This window comes from Silene latifolia, chromosome 11, assembly GCF_048544455.1.
Source record: "Silene latifolia isolate original U9 population chromosome 11, ASM4854445v1, whole genome shotgun sequence".
Classification (NCBI taxonomy): domain Eukaryota; kingdom Viridiplantae; phylum Streptophyta; class Magnoliopsida; order Caryophyllales; family Caryophyllaceae; genus Silene; species Silene latifolia.
Genome location: NC_133536.1, coordinates 73240819 through 73260569, shown reverse-complemented (window position 1 = coordinate 73260569; position 19751 = coordinate 73240819). Strand labels below are relative to the sequence as shown.

The 19751-nt window shown below is 35.4% G+C and overlaps 1 long non-coding RNA gene across 1 annotated transcript; it reads left to right on the top strand.

The window, feature by feature from the left end:
• The first annotated feature begins 15572 nt into the window (after nucleotides 1-15572).
• On the top strand, nucleotides 15573-16642 carry LOC141614922 (uncharacterized). Its single transcript, XR_012529469.1, has 3 exons — nucleotides 15573-15659; nucleotides 16369-16431; nucleotides 16556-16642. It is a non-coding gene; the product is annotated as an uncharacterized LOC141614922 (long non-coding RNA).
• The last annotated feature ends 3109 nt before the right edge of the window (nucleotides 16643-19751 follow it).

Sequence of the window (19751 nt, the reverse complement as noted above, 5' to 3'; positions counted from 1 at the left end):
TCATTTTAGTATAAATACCCTATTGTACTACCTAGATTAGCATCAAGCTTAGAATTAAGTACTAATCTCCTTCTAAATCTCATAATTTAGTCTTAATTCAAGTTGTAATACACATTTTAATATTAATCACGTCTTAATCTTTCCTTAATCTCTCAATTGTTCTTAGTTTTTGTTGGGTAATTAGAATATTAGTTGGGGTTTATTAGAGGATTGACAACTCTCCATCAATCATCAAGTTTCCTTCTATTATTGTTTGCTTTATTATTGGATCATCTCAAGTTGGTATAATCCCTTTTTACCTTTGCTTAATTATTGTTATTTCCATTACTTATTCATCATGTTTTACTTTGTTAATATTATTGACATCCTTATTAGCATGTTAAACATGATCATGAGTGAGTAGTTTCTTAAGCTAGGGTTAATGGGGAATTAGGGGAATCAATCATAGGATTATATTTATGCTTAATTTAATATGCTTTCATAATTGAATGCTTGCTTGTTGTGATTTCAACCTATGCACATGTTATGTTTGATGAAATGCTAGACTATGAAACCTTGCATTTCTTTACCCATCTCTTATCTTTTGAATGAGTCTTGTAAGATATAAGCCAACTCAAGCCTTGTTAGACCATGAATAAAGTTGAATAGGAAGAGACTAAATCGATTTTTAGGTGTTGTGAAGTCTTGATCGACTCGGCTCCGGGACCTAAATCTTCCTAGGAATTGTAAGACATACACTAACTCGATTTCAACACAACAATAAGTTGCTTGCTTCTATTTGAGAACATGTTTGTATGATCTATTTTCATGATTCCCTTATGAACCTATGACACCCTAGTGCCCTTAATCAATTGTTTACAAACCTCTTTAAATTGCTTTACATTGTTTTCATTAATTTACATTCATCTTGTTGCTTAGTTTAAACTACATCTCCTTTCAACCCAATTTGTGACACCTTAAGACATAACTACTTGCAATTGAAATCTTAAATCGATACCCGTCCCTTGGGATTCGACCTTTACTTATCACTCTACTAAGAGTAGTTTGTAAAGATATAAATTTTGTTTTGGTTGCAATAACGACTACGCTACACCACCTTTGCTCCTCAAATGCATCATTCCTGCATTAAACATCAAATGGCGGAAGTATCAACATTCTAACATAAAAGGGATGTAATTAATATAAATTAGCATGAAAACCGTATTAAAAGTAATTAAAGGGAGGCATAAATATGTATATAATTATGACTCATCAAACTCCCCCAAACCATCTCTTTGCTTGTCATCAAGCAAAGCAACACACAATACAAAAGGCAATCATATATATGGCGAATAAACAACTCATAGCTAATGTTGATGCACATACAAATCCCAAGCTATCAATATCTGTAATAAAGCAATGACCAAAGTGTACCAATAAAACAAATTCAAAGGTACGGGAAATAGAAAACGTAGCTCAAGTCTCAAGTCACCATACTATAGACAAATGCCAAATACCTTTCGATCTTGCAAGACAAATTAGTGGGATTCTCGCGGATTCACTCATGCACTCATAAGTATGTAAGGGTGAGTTATATGTGAAGATAGAAAGAAGTTACAATCACTCACTCAACTTATGAAACATGCATGCAATCTAATGTGATAGAGATTTCCCCAACTAATACCCAATCACCATATGTAGATAAAAGTACATGTATCGAGGACAATAAAGGTGGCAAATGGGTTAAAGGGATAGAAATGGTTTGTGCCAAAGCACGTTATGGATATGTGGAGCTAAGACGATAGTCGCAGCGCTAAACCAAAACAAAACCCAAATCTTTGATAAGAAATACACCCAACTTAGAGAAATAATCTCAACTTTACAACACATGAGAATGAATTAAATACTCTCCAACTATGCATTAGACTCTAACGACCATCCTTTTAATCCTTGATAAAACCAAATGAAATAATCAATTTCTCTTTTCTTTTCTTCCTCTTTTTCAATCTTTTTCAATTTTTTTCTTTTTTTTTTCTTTTTGCTTCATATTTTTTTTCTTTTTCCAACAGAAGGATAGAACACAATTGCTAAAAGTACTTTGCTATACCCACATGACAACAATAAGTCCCAACCCAACCATAATAGCAAAATAGACATGATAAACAAGCAACTGCGACTGTGCCGAAAAGGTAGGCAAATTCTTGGATTGTAGTTAATAACTGTAAGATATAAAACGGCTACAAGGGTTCAATCGGGATAACAAAAGGTAATTGTAAGGCTTATTTGAACTGTAAGAACCGCCTATCCTCATGTACTTAGTCAAATGAAAGCAATAAAAGTATCAAGAAATCAATGTCACACTTATGCTGTTTGATATTACATATTTCACAAAGAGAAACCACACTCAAGCCTAATTGGGAAATGAGACCAGTTTATTGATGTTCCTGACCTAGGAAGCTCTATAGACCTCAGAATTTCAGTAGTTTACCAACATAATCGTGTCAAATCTAATCAATATAAGGCATGTCAATACGGTTAAGACTTAAATTATGAGCTTTGTTTCCATGGATAACAGGTCAAAACAATGTACATGGACAACTAAATGAGATTAAAATTCAAAAAAAATGCAATTTAACATCATTGTTATTAAATTCACCAAGACTCGACTCAAAACAAAGGAAAAACATGTTTTTATATTTTATAAAATTTTTAATTTTTATGGATTTTTGATATAACAGCACACAACAATAATTAAAGCACACAACATAAATAAAGACTCCTCCCCCAAACCTAAATGTCCCAGTGTCCTCATTGTGACGCCTACAGCATAATAATGACACACAAATCCAGGAACCTAGAGGACACAACTAACAAGAGGAATGGAAAAGAAATATACAATAAAACAAAAGAAGGTACAAGGGAAGAGAATACCGGGTAAGAGCGTAGAAATTTCCCCAAACTAGCTCCAAAAATAGGGGAAAAATATCAACCGTGCAAATCCTATCATCATCAGGCCACGAATTAAACCCATAACACTTGGTACTCGAGCGAGCCCCATGACACTCGATCGAGGAACCTTCCTGTCCAGCAGATTTCTGCATGTAAAATAAATGCTGACACAAATTACACTCAATACAATTTAAAGCTCATAACAATAAATCAAAAAGTAGCGCATGTGCTACGCACAAGCATAAGTAGCACCAATAAAAGGTCCAAGATAAAATAAATGACAAATAAAGTTCATGCTCATCAAACTCAAATTCTAATGTAAAATATGAACAATATTCATTGTTCTTCAAGTCATCATCACTTGGTAGGAAATAGGGCACTTCATCCGTCATAGGAGCTTTATCAAAAACTTTGACTGGCTCCTCTCACTAGTACAAAAAGTAAAATAGGCTAGAAGAAAAGGCTACGGTTCCTGTTATTAACCGTAGCCTTTTATAAACGGCTACGGTTGTTAATAAACAGCCGAAGCCATAACTTTGGGTCAAAGGAAAAGGCTACGGCTCAATTTAAAAACCGAAGCCTAATATGAAGAAAAGGCTACGGTTATTGTGAACCGTTGCCTATAGTTCTTACATACGGAGTAATAAATACGGCCTATTAACACTCACTGCATCTCTAAATCAAACTTCACATGCCCATTTTTGATATCACCTTGACATCCATTTCCGTACATCCTCTTCCATTAATCAAACCCTTCATTTCTACTTTCAGATTCCTCTTCTTCCTCCGTCTAATTTACCCCAATTTCTCTCATTTTTCTGGTATCTTAAAACAAAATTATCACGATTCCGTTTTCTAGGGTTTTAACGATGTGGAAGCAGTGGAACTGACCAACCCGATGGTGGTGTAACCTTTGGTGCCGCCAGGTTCTGCGATCTCTTTCACTTTATTTGCGATTTTTTGCAGTTTGACGGTGAAATTCGAGCAGCAAAGGAAATTGGAATTGATATATCTCGATTGTTCCAATTGCTTATGATTTCTGATCCGCAAAGGTAATTGCTTTTCTGATTTCTATCAAATTATGTTAGTTTTGTTTGATTTTTACCTTTTAGGGTTTATGTTGAACGGATTGTCATTTATAGACTGATCTCTTATGTTAGGTTGCTTGAAAGGCTTTGTATTTGTAGTGGGATTGAAATTATTGCTTTGTTGTTGCTTGCGATTATTTCCCATAATCGTCCCACCCCAAACAGATTTGGGACTTTCAGGTACAATTTTTATCTAGCTTTTCGATTTGGCCACACATCTGATGCATACTCTCCTTTGTTGTATCTAGCCTCACTTTTTTTAATAGAATCGCTTATCCATTGATGATAGATAACAATAACTTAGCAAATTATAGACTATGAGGATGTGTCTTCAATTTTGACACTCTTATTAGCTACTTTGTACAAGTATATAATATTGTTCAATGACGAATAATTTTTTATTTCTGTTAAGTTTTCAAATTGAGATTCAGCCTCGTTGTTCTTGTTTCTTTTATGAAACAAACTATCACTCTCATTACCTTATTTGTACAGAGTAGATGATTTGGGTATTTGACCCTTTGTCGAACAATATTTCTATAGTTTATAAGACAATTTAATTTTCTAAAAGTTGAGTGCTATTACACTTGTTATATTTCCTCACATTTCATGTATGTCTTTTTGAAGACTCTGGGTGTATGTTGTGTATCCGTACTTGTTTGATGCATTCGTTTCATGTCTTACTGATTGCCAAGTTTCAAAATATAAATGTTTTCAAGTGGCTGATTTTATTCATTTTTTAAGTCAATTTCAATACAAACTTGCAAGTGATGGCTTTGGAATTCTAGCTAAAGTGGTTTTGGGTTGAGAAGCATTCATAAGTTATTAAGTTACTCTGATTCTATTAAGGATCAATAAGAATAGGGATCGTGTAGCTAAAGTTTGTAATTTCATAGCTTGGCTTAATATGAATTTGCCAATGCTACTCCGTAGTAGTTTCATACTTTCATATAGTAGATCTCGTAGAATTAGACGTTCCATTAAGAGATTATATTATCTATATGATTCTGTCCTTTTCCGTGACTTATGATTATTGCGAGATTTGCTAATATGAACGCTTTCTTGTTGCAGTGACAGTTTCTTGTAGAACCAACCATTCCTGTAACACCCCGTAATTTCGGACCGTTATTATATTGCGGAAGTAATTTATTAATCAAGTTGAATTTAATATTAATGTATTTGAAGTAATAATAATTCAATGAAATATAATTCTATTATATTTTGAAGTAAAGTATTTATTTTGATAGTTTCGAAATGTTTAAAAATAGTTTAAATCATGTAAAAACCTTTATTTCGAAATAAGGGCATATCGGGAAAAATGGCAATTCTTGTGAAAATTGGGCAAACGATGTTGGAAATGGGTCATATGAGTACTCAATCTTCTTGTAATCTCGTGTTTAAGAACTTTGGCATTGTCGGAATTTGCATTTGACAAGCGGTTCTAATTATCGTCGTAACGAGCCAAAACCGACTAATGAAATTCCGCCACATTCCCGCTCCTTTCCCCCTTTCCACGGCACACCTCCCCTTCCTCCTTCCCTTTGCATTTTTTCTTTTCCACCTTCATTTTCCTTGAACATTCTAAAGCCTTCTAAACTAAAAACACCATTTTTATACTAAAACCTAAGCTTTCTCCGCTAATTTTCATCATAATTTACTCGTTTCTACTCCAAATTTCATAAGGATTTCATATTTGGAATCCTCTCTTCATTTCCAACATCCTAGTATGTATTAAATTCATTTGCCCTAAATTTATTTTATCCACCATTTTTTTAGGGTTTTGATTATAGTGCTTATAATTGTGTTTTTATTGTTTATTTAGGTGAAGATTTAGAAGACGAGTTTGGAGACTCGTTTATAGTTGAAGATAGTGGCTAGCATGCATATTAGGGTTTGGTGTTCAAGGTGCTAATTGCTCATTCTTAGCTTAAGGTAACATATTTCGAGTTACTCGACGAATAAATGTCACATTCTTTGCTTTTTGTGTGATTTTGTGTATGTTAATTGAGCTGTTTATTTCACATGAAAATATGGGTTAGATTCATGTCTTTTGTAAGTTTATGTTCACATATTAGTATGGAAATGAAATGGGAATGATTAATTGATGCTTAAAACGATGTTAAAATGAACAAAAACGGAGAAACGGAGAATTGGGGGTGGCGGCCCAAAGAGGCCGGCAGCCCATGCAGGCCCACGGCAGCCTTGGGTTGGCCCGGGTCGGCCCGTTGCTTGTTTTCGCGATTTTTCATGCGTTGTTCGTCGTTTCGGGTTTATTAATGTTCTATTTAGTATAAGTAACATATGGGTAATCTTAAGAAATGAATAATGTTAGTAGTAAATATAATGTTGATGGTAAAATTATGCTTATATTGGTAGTTTGCACATGTTAGGATAGGTTATGAGATGAAATTGTAATGAATATGCTTGAAATGAATTTTATAGCGATAATTGCAATGTTTGGATGATTATGCCGAAAACTGAGCCCTTAGTCCCTTTGACTAAATCGATGTTAGTTAATTGTGTGATTGGTCAGCCGCGATTGAACCCGTACCTGTTGCAGAGCTGGGGTTGCGGGTAAAAATTCGGTTGGATGAAATTATAGTGTGAATTGGATAATTGGCCTTATTCTTGTTTTAGGCCATTTATTATGTTTTTATTTCACATATGTTGTTGGTTGATTTGAATGGTTTCTTATATTGTAGAAACGGCCCTAGATTCCCTGAAACCTTTAATATTGTTAATATTGCTTGAAATGGAATTGGTATTGAATATTTCTCGCAGGTTGTTGTGTTTGTCATAGATAGGCCTTTATAGTCTTTGACGTGTATATGTTCACTGCTTAATAGCCTTTGTGTTCCTGACTTGGTGGGTTTATATCCAAGTTGGGGCATGACCTCGTTACTTATTTTGAGAGTAAGTGGTCAGCTTAAGTACTAGCCAACCCTTTGGTGGACTCCTTAGGGTACTCACATGGTTTTATAAAAATTGTGGGTCTTGGGTGCGGTGGTGTGTATCCGCATGTCTAGGTCTGCGCAGATTTAGGACTAGGGTTGTGTTGTGTCTTGGCCATGTTTTGATAGAACCTCTGAGCCAAGATACCGGTCCGATTACCTTCCATACCTCGTGGTATAGACTCGAGTTACAGAGTGACTATTGACCGTGCTAAGAACTTATGCCTGTCCTTGATATATTGTCCTTTCTTGTATGGTGATTTTATGAATTGTAATGGGTGAGATGCAAGCCGGTTACAATTGATAAAGTTTGGATTACGGTTTGTTATATGTTTCACATGATAGCTTAAATTGGTTAGTTTAGTGTTCATATGTTAGAATACTTGATAATTAAATTATTTATCATGTTGTTTACATGTTACATCAAATATGACATTTCGTGGCTGGGAGGACTCGAAGTTACTCCCCACTGAATTGTGGCTTTCGTGTTTGTATAAAATGCGATTGACAGGTTGATGATGATTAGATGGGGTACACGGACGAGCTAGTGAGAAAAAGAACCTTGGACCTAGTTTGGTTATATTTTGTAGTAAACCTTTAAACATATGGTTGTGTTTATATTTTGGAGGGACATATGTCTCCCTCTTTTACTTTGGTTTGTATCACTATATTCTCGCGACTTTAGCTATGTTATGTAAATTAGTTTGTTAGTATTTGCAGGTTTTGGCACTCTTCATTTGGAAATGTTTGTGAATGGTTTAGAAAAGTTTTTAAAATTACAGGTTTTATCTAGTTGAACCAATTACAAACATATCCTGTCAGTTTTTCTTTAGAATTTACGTGTTTATTTAACGCTAAAAATGAGGGTGTCACAGTTGGTATCAGAGCTTGTTGCTCCCGACGCACGTTTGTGCACCCCACTTAAAATCACTTGACCTTTAAATAATAAACTTGAGAGATGGGTAGGATGGGTAGATTTAGGATTTTATGTGGTAGTCTGTTTGTGATTGCTAATTGTTAAGTACTAATTAAATTTTCTCTTTTACAAGATGGCTCCGCCAAGAAGAGTTGATGATGCTATTTTACTAGCTCTTACTCAAATTCTCCAAAACCAACAAAACCAGCAGAATCAACAAGTTCCTCCTCCTCCTCCGCCTCCTGAGGGTACTCCAGGCACCTATACTTGGGTGGCTAACCAATTAACCCGAATCAACACTCCCACATATGGTGGAGAAATTGATCCAGTTGCTCTTACGGGGTGGTTTCGGGAGTTAGAGAAAAGCTTTACGTTGTATGATGTTAAGAAGGAACATAAAGTGAAGCGGCATCTCACTTCCTAGTACGAGAAGCGGATCGATGGTGGTCCATGATCGGGCCTACCGTTTCATCCGAACCGGATTTGACCGGGAACGTTTCAAGGAATTAGTGGAGGCCCGATTCTATCCGCAAGAACTTAAACAGCAGAAGTTGAAAGAATTCATGGAATTAAAGCAAGGAAGCCTTCCTGTTCGTGCCTTCACCGATAAATTCAACGAGTTGGCTCATTATGCTACTAGATTGGTGAAGGATGACAACGAAAAAGCATTCTTTTATCTTGAAAAGCTCTCTTCTAAAATCAAAAGCATGGTCCGCCTGGACTCCACCAGCTTTGTTTCAATTTACAATGATGCTTTATGGGTGAGAATGCACTTTGAAAGACATTGAAAATGAAGCTTGTGCAACCGTTCCGATCTTAGCAAGAGGCCTTTATATCCATCTTCTAGGCCCTATACTCCTTCACCCAGTTCTCTTCTCCCTCGACCCAAACAAGAGGAGATTTGTTCCTCTTTGTGCAAGTTAACCGGGGTGGTCAATCTTCGACTTTTAACAACAATAAAGGTGCTAAAGACCGAGTGTGCTATAATCGCAAGAAACCAAAGACATCCTGGTAAATGTTTCGTTGATCCTATCATATGCTTTTCTTGCAACAAACCGGGCCACAAGGCCAATGTTTGCCCGGAGAAGAAGGTGACGGCTCCTACTACTCCCCGCTGCCCCGAGAGGCCGAAAGGCCGGATTTTTGTCATGAGCCGAGCGGTGTTTCGAGGCACACCCCGATATCATTACTTGGTACATTTTCTATTTTTGATGTTCCTTGTTTGGTACTATTTGATACGGGTGCCTCTTTATCTTTTATTTCAATGAAACTCTCCGATAAATTATCACTTGAATCATCACATGGAGAAAGCACATCTATATCCTTACCCTCTGGTAATGTCTTTTCCTGTTCTAAAATCTATCCGGAAGTCCCTATTTCTATTGCGGGATCTATATTTCCAGCAAATCTTTTCCGATTTCCGCTTGAAGAATTTGATGTCGTTTTGGGCATGGATTGGTTACATACTTATCATGCTCGATTTGAATGTCGGGACCAGAAAATAATTCTTACAAGCCCTTCAGGTCACCGTGTGTCTTATCAAGTGGTTAAAAGACAAACCGGTGCTAAATTAATTTCTGCTATGAAGTTTGTCAATGCGATGAAAAAGGGTCATCAAGCCTTCTTGTGCATGGTGACTCCTTCAGATTCTTCCTCTCTGCCTCCTAAAGAGAATGTTCCTGTGGTATGTGAATTTCTTGATGTTTTTCCTGATGAGCTACCGGGAATTCCTCCTGAAAGGGAAGTTGAATTTACTATTGATCTTATTCCTGGTACCGCCCTATTGCTAAAGCTCCTTATAGGTCGGCACCGTCTGAAATGAAAGAGTCAAGGCTCACCGGATGATTTGATTGCCAAAGGTTTTATCCGACCTAGCTCTTCACCTTGGGGTGCTCCTGTTCTCTTTGTAAGAAAGAAGGATGGATCTATGCGATTATGCATAGATTATCGTGAACTTAACCGGGTTACTATCAAGAATAAATATCCTCTTCCTAGAATTGATGATCTTTTCGACCAACTCCGAGGTGCTTCCACTTTTTCTAAAATTGACCTTCGTTCGGGCTATCATCGATTCCGGTCCGAGAAGTCGACATTCCTAAAACCGCCTTCAAAGATTTGAGATATGGTCATTTCGAGTTTACAAAGATGATGCCATTCGGATTGACCAATGCTCCAGCAGTATTCATGGATCAGATGAACCGTACTTTCAGAGAACACCTTGACAAATGGGTTGTAGTGTTCATTGATGACATCCTGTTCTATTCTAAATCTTAAGAAGAACATGCCCAAAACCTTCGTGCTATTTTGGAGATTTTGCGCCGTGAAAAATGGTATGCTAAATTCTCTAAATGTGAATTCTGGTTACCTAAAGTGACCTTCCTTGGGCACGTCATTTCGAAAGAGGGCGTTACGGTAGATCCTGCCAAAATCGTAGCCGTTGTTAATTGGAAAAGTCCGACCAATGTTTCTGAAATCCGTAGTTTCCTTGGCTTGGCGGGTTACTATCGGCGGTTTGTGAAGGATTTTTCAAAGATTGCTAGGCCGATGACTCGATTCTTTGAAGAAAGAGTCTAAATTTGTGTGGTCTGAGGAGTGTGAAAATGCCTTCCAGGAATTGAAAAAGAGGTTGACTACCGCTCCAGTGTTAACCTTACCTGAAGAAGGAGTGGACTTTGATGTTTACTGTGATGCTTCTAAGCATGGTATAGGTTGTGTCTTGATGCAAAAAGGGAAAGTGATTGCGTATGCCTCTCGACAGCTTAGAGTTCATGAAGTTAACTACCCGACTCATGATCTTGAATTAGTCATGGTGGTGCATGCTTTGAAGATTTGGAGACATTACCTCATTGGAGTCCATTGCAACATCTACACCGACCACAAAAGCCTGAAATACCTCTTTACCCAAAAAGATCTGAACATGAGGCAAAGAAGATGGTTGGAATTGGTGAATGACTATGATGCCGACCTAATTTATCACGAAGGAAAAGCTAATGTGGTGGCCGATGCTCTTAGCAGAAAATCTTGTCATTCTTTGAATTCTTTTCGGGAATTACCTCCTGAACTTGCTTTAGAACTTCAAAAATTGGGAATAAGCCTTGTAAAAAGGGGCTCTAATCATCTTAATGCCATGTCAGCCGAACCTGACTTCTACCGTGAGATCCGTGCTTGCCTTCCCGATGATCCTACTTTCAAATCCATTCGAGCTAAAATTCAACTTGGGCAAGCTAAGGATTGTAAGATTGATGATGATGGGTATCTTCGTTATCAAGGTAGAATCTATGTTCCGGGGCACTAATTTGAGAAAAAGAATTCTTGATGAAGCACACCTCTCTCCTTACTCCGTTCATCCGGGAAGTACCAAAATGTACAAAGATTTGAGATTACAATTCTGGTGGCCTAGGATGAAGATTGAAGTTATGGAGTATGTCAGTAAATGCCTCACCCGCCGTAAAGTAAAGATAGAGCATCAAAAGCCCGGGGTTTGCTTCAACCCTTGGATGTTCCTCTTTGGAAATGGGAGTCTATTTCCATGGATTTTGTGATGGCTTTACCCAGGACTTCCACTGGGAAGAATGCTGTTTGGGTGGTTGTGGACCGATTGACTAAGTGTGCTCGGTTTATCCCCATCAAAGAGACCTGGAGATTAGAAGTTCTAGCTCGTGTCTATGTGGATGGGGTAGTGCGCTATCATGGGGTTCCTAAAGATATAGTTTCAGATCGGGACCCTCGATTTTGTTCTCGTTTCTGGACTGCATTACAGGAGGCCTTGGGTAGTAAACTACTGATGAGCACTGCTTTTCACGCCGCCACTGATGGTCAAACCGAGAGAACAATTCAAACTTTAGAGGATCTTCTTCGTGCCTGTGCCTTAGATTTCCAAACTTCCTGGGAGAAATGTTTACCTCTGGTTGAGTTCTCTTACAACAACAGCTATCAAACCTCCATTAAAATGGCACCATATGAAGCTCTGTACGGTAGAAAATGCCGTACTCCAGTCTGTTGGGATCAAACCCAAAATGTTCCAATGTTAGGACCTGATTTGGTGATCGAGTCCATTGAACAAGTTAAAATCATTCGGGAGCGGATGAAAGCCGCTCAGGACCGTCAAAAATCATATGCTGATGTCCGTCGTCGACCACTTTATTTTGAGGTTGATGATCAAGTATTCCTTAAAGTGTCACCTATGAAAGGGGTGAAACGGTTTGGCGTAAAAGGGAAGCTGAGCCCTAAATATATTGGACCTTTCCGGGTGATTGAAAAGATTGGTCCTGCTGCTTACCGTTTAGAACTGCCCCCAAATCTGAGCAAGGTTCACAATGTCTTCCATGTTTCTCAGTTGAGGAAGTACATTAGTGACCCTAGCCATATCATCCAAGAAGAGATTCCTGAATTGGAGCCTAACTTGGCGGTTGAAGAAAGGCCAATCCGGATTCTCGAAAAAGCCAACAAGCAACTTAGGAGCAAAGTTGTACCTCTAGTCCGTGTTCTTTGGCGTTGTGGAAATGTCGAAGAAGAGACTTGGGAGACTGAAGCTTCTATGTTAGCTAAATATCCTGAATTATTCTCGTAAGGTATTCCTTTTTCTTACTCTTTTTCCACATTACTAGGCCGTATTTAATCATAATTAGTAAAGATATTATTCTTATTATAGAACTTTGAACTAAAATTTTGAAAATGCTTTTATGATTTTTAATGGTTTTAACATTAATGAGTGTTAAATCTCGTTATTGGAGACGTCCCAATAATGGGTTTTCTCATTTATTGGTGTAGGAATATTTTTTATATCTTGATATGAAATGTGGATGTTTTTGTCTGATCAACAAGAGTATCACCGTTTCATTGAAAAGATACCTATATTTTTCTTATGATTATATTATTAAGATGTTGTTTACTATAATTTCTCCTTCTAAGTTTCGAGGACGAAACTTTTTAAAAGGAGGGGTGATTGTAACACCCCGTAATTTCGGACCGTTATTATATTGCGGAAGTAATTTATTAATCAAGTTGAATTTAATATTAATGTATTTGAAGTAATAATAATTCAATGAAATATAATTCTATTATATTTTGAAGTAAAGTATTTATTTTGATAGTTTCGAAATGTTTAAAAATAGTTTAAATCATGTAAAAACCTTTTATTTCGAAATAAGGGCATATCGGGAAAAATGGCAATTCTTGTGAAAATTGGGCAAACGATGTTGGAAATGGGTCATATGAGTACTCAATCTTCTTGTAATCTCGTGTTTAAGAACTTTGTCATTGTCGGAATTTGCATTTGACAAGCGGTTCTAATTATCGTCGTAACGAGCCAAAACCGACTAATGAAATTCCGCCAAATTCCCGCTCCTTTCCCCCTTTCCACGGCACACCTCCCCTTCCTCCTTCCCTTTGCATTTTTTCTTTTCCACCTTCATTTTCCTTGAACATTCTAAAGCCTTCTAAACTAAAAACACCATTTTTATACTAAAACCTAAGCTTTCTCCGCTAATTTTCATCATAATTTACTCGTTTCTACTCCAAATTTCATAAGGATTTCATATTTGGAATCCTCTCTTCATTTCCGACATCCTAGTATGTATTAAATTCATTTGCCCTAAATTTATTTTATCCACCATTTTTTTAGGGTTTTGATTATAGTGCTTATAATTGTGTTTTTATTGTTTATTTAGGTGAAGATTTAGAAGACGAGTTTGGAGACTCGTATATAGTTGAAGATAGTGGCTAGCATGTATATTAGGGTTTGGTGTTCAAGGTGCTAATTGCTCATTCTTAGCTTAAGGTAACATATTTCGAGTTACTCGACGAATAAATGTCACATTCTTTGCTTTTTGTGTGATTTTGTGTATGTTAATTGAGCTGTTTATTTCACATGAAAATATGGGTTAGATTCATGTCTTTTGTAAGTTTATGTTCACATATTAGTATGGAAATGAAATGGGAATGATTAATTGATTCTTAAAACGATGTTAAAATGAACAAAAACGGAGAAACGGAGAATTGGGGGTGGCGGCCCAGCAGACCCAGCAGGCCCGGCAGGCCCATGCAGGCCCACGGCAGCCTTGGGTTGGCCCGGGTCGGCCCGTTGCTTGTTTTCGCGATTTTTCATGCGTTGTTCATCGTTTCGGGTTTATTAATGTTATATTTAGTATAAGTAACATATGGGTAATCTTAAGAAATGAATAATGTTAGTAGTAAATATAATGTTGATGGTAAAATTATGCTTATATTGGTAGTTTGCACATGTTAGGATAGGTTATGAGATGAAATTGTAATGAATATGCTTGAAATGAATTTTATAGCGATAATTGCAATGTTTGGATGATTATGCCGAAAACTGAGCCCTTAGTCCCTTTGACTGAATCGATGTTAGTTAATTGTGTGATTGGTCAGCCGCGATTGAACCCGTACCTGTCGCAGGGCTGGGGTTGCGGGTAAAAATTCGGTTGGATGAAATTATAGTGTGAATTGGATAATTGGCCTTATTCTTGTTTTAGGCCATTTATTATGTTTTTATTTCACATATGTTGTTGGTTGATTTGAATGGTTTCTTATATTGTAGAAACGGCCCTAGATTCCCTGAAACCTTTAATATTGTTAATATTGCTTGAAATGGAATTGGTATTGAATATTTCTCGCAGGTTGTTGTGTTTGTCATAGATAGGCCTTTATAGTCTTTGACGAGTATATGTTCACTGCTTAATAGCCTTTGTGTTCCTGACTTGGTGGGTTTATATCCAAGTTGGGGCATGACCTCGTTACTTATTTTGAGAGTAAGTGGTCAGCTTAAGTACTAGCCAACCCTTTGGTGGACTCCTTAGGGTACTCACATGGTTTTATAAAAATTGTGGGTCTTGGGTGCGGTGGTGTGTATCCGCATGTCTAGGTCTGCGCAGATTTAGGACTAGGGTTGTGTTGTGTCTTGGCCATGTTTTGATAGAACCTCTGAGCCAAGATACCGGTCCGATTACCTTCCCTACCTCGTGGTATAGACTCGAGTTACAGAGTGACTATTGACCGTACTAAGAACTTATGCCTGTCTTTGATATATTGTCCTTTCTTGTATGGTGATTTTATGAATTTTAATGGGTGAGATGCAAGCCGGTTACAATTGATAAAGTTTGGATTACTGTTTGTTATATGTTTCACATGATAGCTTAAATTGGTTAGTTTAGTGTTCATATGTTAGAATACTTGATAATTAAATTATTTATCATGTTGTTTACATGTTACATTAAATATGACATTTCGTGGCTGGGAGGACTCGAAGTTACTCCCCACTGAATTGTGGCTTTCGTGTTTGTATAAAATGCGATTGACAGGTTGATGATGATTAGATGGGGTACACGGACGAGCTAGTGAGCAAAAGAACCTTGGACCTAGTTTGGTTATATTTTGTAGTAAACCTTTAAACATATGGTTGTGTTTATATTTTGGAGGGACATATGTCTCCCTCTTTTACTTTGGTTTGTATCACTATATTCTCGCGACTTTAGCTATGTTATGTAAATTAGTTTGTTAGTATTTGCAGGTTTTGGCACTCTTCATTTGGAAATGTTTGTGAATGGTTTAGAAAAGTTTTTAAAATTACAGGTTTTATCTAGTTGAACCAATTACAAACATATCCTGTCAGTTTTTCTATAGAATTTACGTGTTTATTTAACGCTAAAAATGAGGGTGTCACAATTCCGATGATGGTAACTAATTATCAAAATTGGGTTATTGAGCTACTGAAGGAGTATCCTCCAGCATATCCATGGATCTCGCGCACTTCAGAACTAGGTACCGTCAATATTATCCTCCGAATTATTGGCCGTGTTAGGGTCTTCATGATTGTGGAATTAGGTTCATTTCGAACTTGTCTTGGTCAATGAGCATTAGGGACCAAGTTATGATGCTAGACTTAGAAATAGATGGCGATAATAAACACTAGATAGTGAATGAGTTAATCAGCAAGCTAACATTTGCTAGACGTAGCAAATAGACGACGATAATAAACACTTGATAGTGAGTGAGTTAATCGGGCCAATATTTGCTACACCATGTTAATGAATTTAACATTGCTTTCCGTATCTGCAGTATTAACATACTTTAGGCTTGGTCAAGTATTGCCTTATCTCTGAGATGAAATATAGCTTGCTTGTACAGTTTGTTATACATCACAGTCGTTGATTTTTAATGCATATTAGTTCGGTGCACTTTGAGAGCGAATTCAGTCTGTCATAAGGTTTATAAATTTTGTTGGGATATAGGTCATTTGTAGCAAGTGACTGCGGCACGTATATTTGAATTGTTTCTTCTATCTATGGCATGGCCTTCTTATGGTTCCGTAAGTATTGTTTTCAAGCATCTGAACCTACCACTACCATAAATTTTGGCATCTTATATAACTATGATATGGAATTTTTCCTTTTCTGAAACATTCATTAGTCAATGACATAATTCTTAGGCTCTTGAAGGGCTCTTATTTATTCTCTATCTGGTGTGATAGGGGACAAAGGGATGTTCGATGCTGCCAGGTTTCAAGCCTAAGTGTACATTAATCATACATAAGGTAGCATTAGCTGTATAATGCACTAGATTCTGTTTCTAGATAAACCAAGTGTTCTGTAGGGTTAAAAGTGTTTAAAATGCGTGTTAAATAGTCGTGTTGTTTTTGTTATGCTGTGAATGTTTAGGTGTGGGATGATGCAATCATTGACACAGCCTTGAAACGATACTATGGTTCAAATTTGACAAGCCCGATAGAAGCAATCAAGAGAAATATGACAGTAAGCTTCTTGCCTTTCTAGTATACTTAAGCCTTCATTGTCTAAATGTTTCTTTCCATTAATCTTCATAAAATGTGAACCATAATGTTTACTTGTAGTTTAGTAGCACAAAACTTGTACCCCGTATAAAATATACTTCTTGATTTAATTACCGAATAAGCTTTAAGATGATAAGATCATAAGGTGCTGCTGAATTGAGATGTATTTATATTAACATATAATCGTCTTTGATAGTTAACGATTCCTGGTCATTAAGCTGCATGGATTAGGGGTTTGGTGAGAGGAAATATGATGCTTTCTGAATGTGTCTTCTAGCAGAACTTACACTTCTAAAACTTTGAAATTTAGACAATCAGTTTTGCAATATATCATTATCTTGACGTCTTTTTTAAACTGGTTGTTTTTGTTGGGAAATGTGTCCTCAACAATAGTGCGATCACATGATTTAAAATATCATTATTAAATCTCATTTTAAGAATACAATTGGGAAGTAATTTTGTTACTGTCAACTGGTCAACATATATCGGTAATGATTGGCTGACTAGAGTTTGACATTACATTGTCGTGTGACGGTGGTGATCGATTGACCCCTAGGTCATACCTAAAGGGCAATACACTTAATTGATTATTTAATTAATCGTATAACGTTGCGAGTTGATTAAATTACTTGAAAATTGACGGACGATTTTGGAAGTAAAATTTACGTATCAAATTGAAATGTGATTAAATGAGATACGGTCTGAGTAATTAAATTGTATAATTACTCGGATGAAATAAATTGTTTAAATGTAACAATTAAGATGAATGAATTATTATAAATTCAATCAGTTGAAATTTATAAATTGGTAAAATATTTTGGCACAAGTAATTATGAAATTACTAAGTCAATCTTTTGTATGTGACGTATTTTTATTAATACGTTGATTTTTAATATGTTAAAAATACATAACAAATATATGTGACATGTAACATGTAACATGTTGACAATTGACAAAAATAATATGGATCCATATTATGTAAAGTGCCGAAAAATATTGGGGAGAATTAAGCTAGTTAATTGTTTTATTTAGTTGATAAAACACAATGATGAAAAATGCAAGTCTAGGCATGCAAGCCTATTGTTCTTGTGAAGAACAAATTTTTCATGCATTGGCTCCCCAATAGCCCTCTCTTACACGGTTTTGGGGAAGACAATTGTTTTTGTTTTTCTCTATAATTTTACCAAATAATATACAAAAAGCTAGTGTATCATATTCATTCCACTTCACTCATCCAAAACATAAGTTCTAGAGAAATAAAATCCTCTCTTTTTATCTCTCATCAAAACCGAAATAATTCAAGTGTTATACATTATTTTGGTTCAATTTTCTACTAAGATTAATATTATACTAGTACTTATAATATTAATTAGATTAAGTGTTAAGTCTTGGGTATAAAGCTTGGGGAGAGATCTTATTCTTAGATCTTGTTCATCCATTGGAATAGCTCAAGAACAAGTAGAGAAAGGTGATCTCTCTTGTGCCCATTATTGCCGAAATATTGAATGTAAGGACATTATTTCTCTTCCTTTATATTAATGTTTGCATGCATAAAATCCGTTTTAATTTTATGACAAAATTAATTTGACATATATGAGTATGTTATAATGTACTTGAATCTACATTTCCTTCAATTGGTATCAGAGCGCCACGGTTGTTTGCATGCAAATTGGTTAAAAGTTTTTCCGAGTTATATGAATAACAAAATAAAACTTGTAAAATTTGTGTTATTATGATATATCACGAAATAATTACATGCATGTTAATATTTCTGGTCCTAAAGTGTTTTAGGATTTTTGGTTAATTTTTCGGATTTTTATTGTTCATATTCAATAATAATGACATTTAAATGTGATTTTATGAGTAAAAATGTCATTTTTGGTCGAAAATTAGCTATACTTCGAATTTTCACTTGGTTTTTGGATATGTTGTTACATATATTATTTTGAGATAACCTGTAAATTTTCATAATTTTTGCACTTGTTATGCTCGAAAAATGAATTTTTCTTTATTAAATATGAATTTAAGAGAAAAATAGGTTAATATGAGTTAAATTTCGAATCTGGTCATAGAAAATTTATATGTTGTCACATGCGATTTTACAAGATGTGTGTAAAATAATTGGCTATAAAGAAGTCTTTTAGCATGATTTATGAATTTTTGAAGAAAAATGGCATAAATAGTGACATTATTAGTTGAAAATTAATAAAACATAATCTATGACTTAGGAAAAACGTCTAATGTTGCATTTTATTATATTTTTCAGATCTAAAATTGAAAAGTTAATGAAAATAATTTTTCCATGTTTTTATGATTATTTTATTAAATATTGATAAACCGCAACATTGTTTTTCCGGAAAATTTTCGAAATTTTTAACCTAAGATTTTGAACATTATGAGTGTCATGGATTTTTCCAGAATGTTCATGAATTTTAAATTTCAAATTTTGAATTTATTTGAAATTTTGTGATTTATTTGAAGTTAAATAGCTTATTTTTGTAATTTTGGTCCATTTATGAACAAATTAGTAAATAAAAGTTAATTATGGTCAAATTACTAGTGAAGACTACATTTTGAGTCCTAAGTGGTTAGGGTAATTAACTAGTGCATAAATATGAGTTTATGCATATTTGTGATTATAAAATGTTGAAATCACGCAAATCCGTAAAAACCGAGTAATATACGATATTGGCAATTTAAAGGCGATTTAGCATAAAAATTGAGCATGTTCATACATATTATAATGCTGCATTTTTATTTATGATTGTCATAATTTTAATTTATGTAATTTTGAATTATGTAATTTTACTTAGTATGGCCTTAGATTTTAATTGGTATTTCCCGAAATGTATGGGAATATCGATTCGGTTGTAATTTTTATTGTGATCTCGTATCACCGTTTTGTAATATTTAATAGATTTATTTTATTTTAGTTACAAATGTATAATAGGAAATTATGTAATTTATTATGTAATTTTATTCATTCCGGAGTTCCAAAAGACGGATTTCTTCAAGAATGGCGATACATAAAGACGGTGTTACCTCGAGATGCGTGCCACAACCGA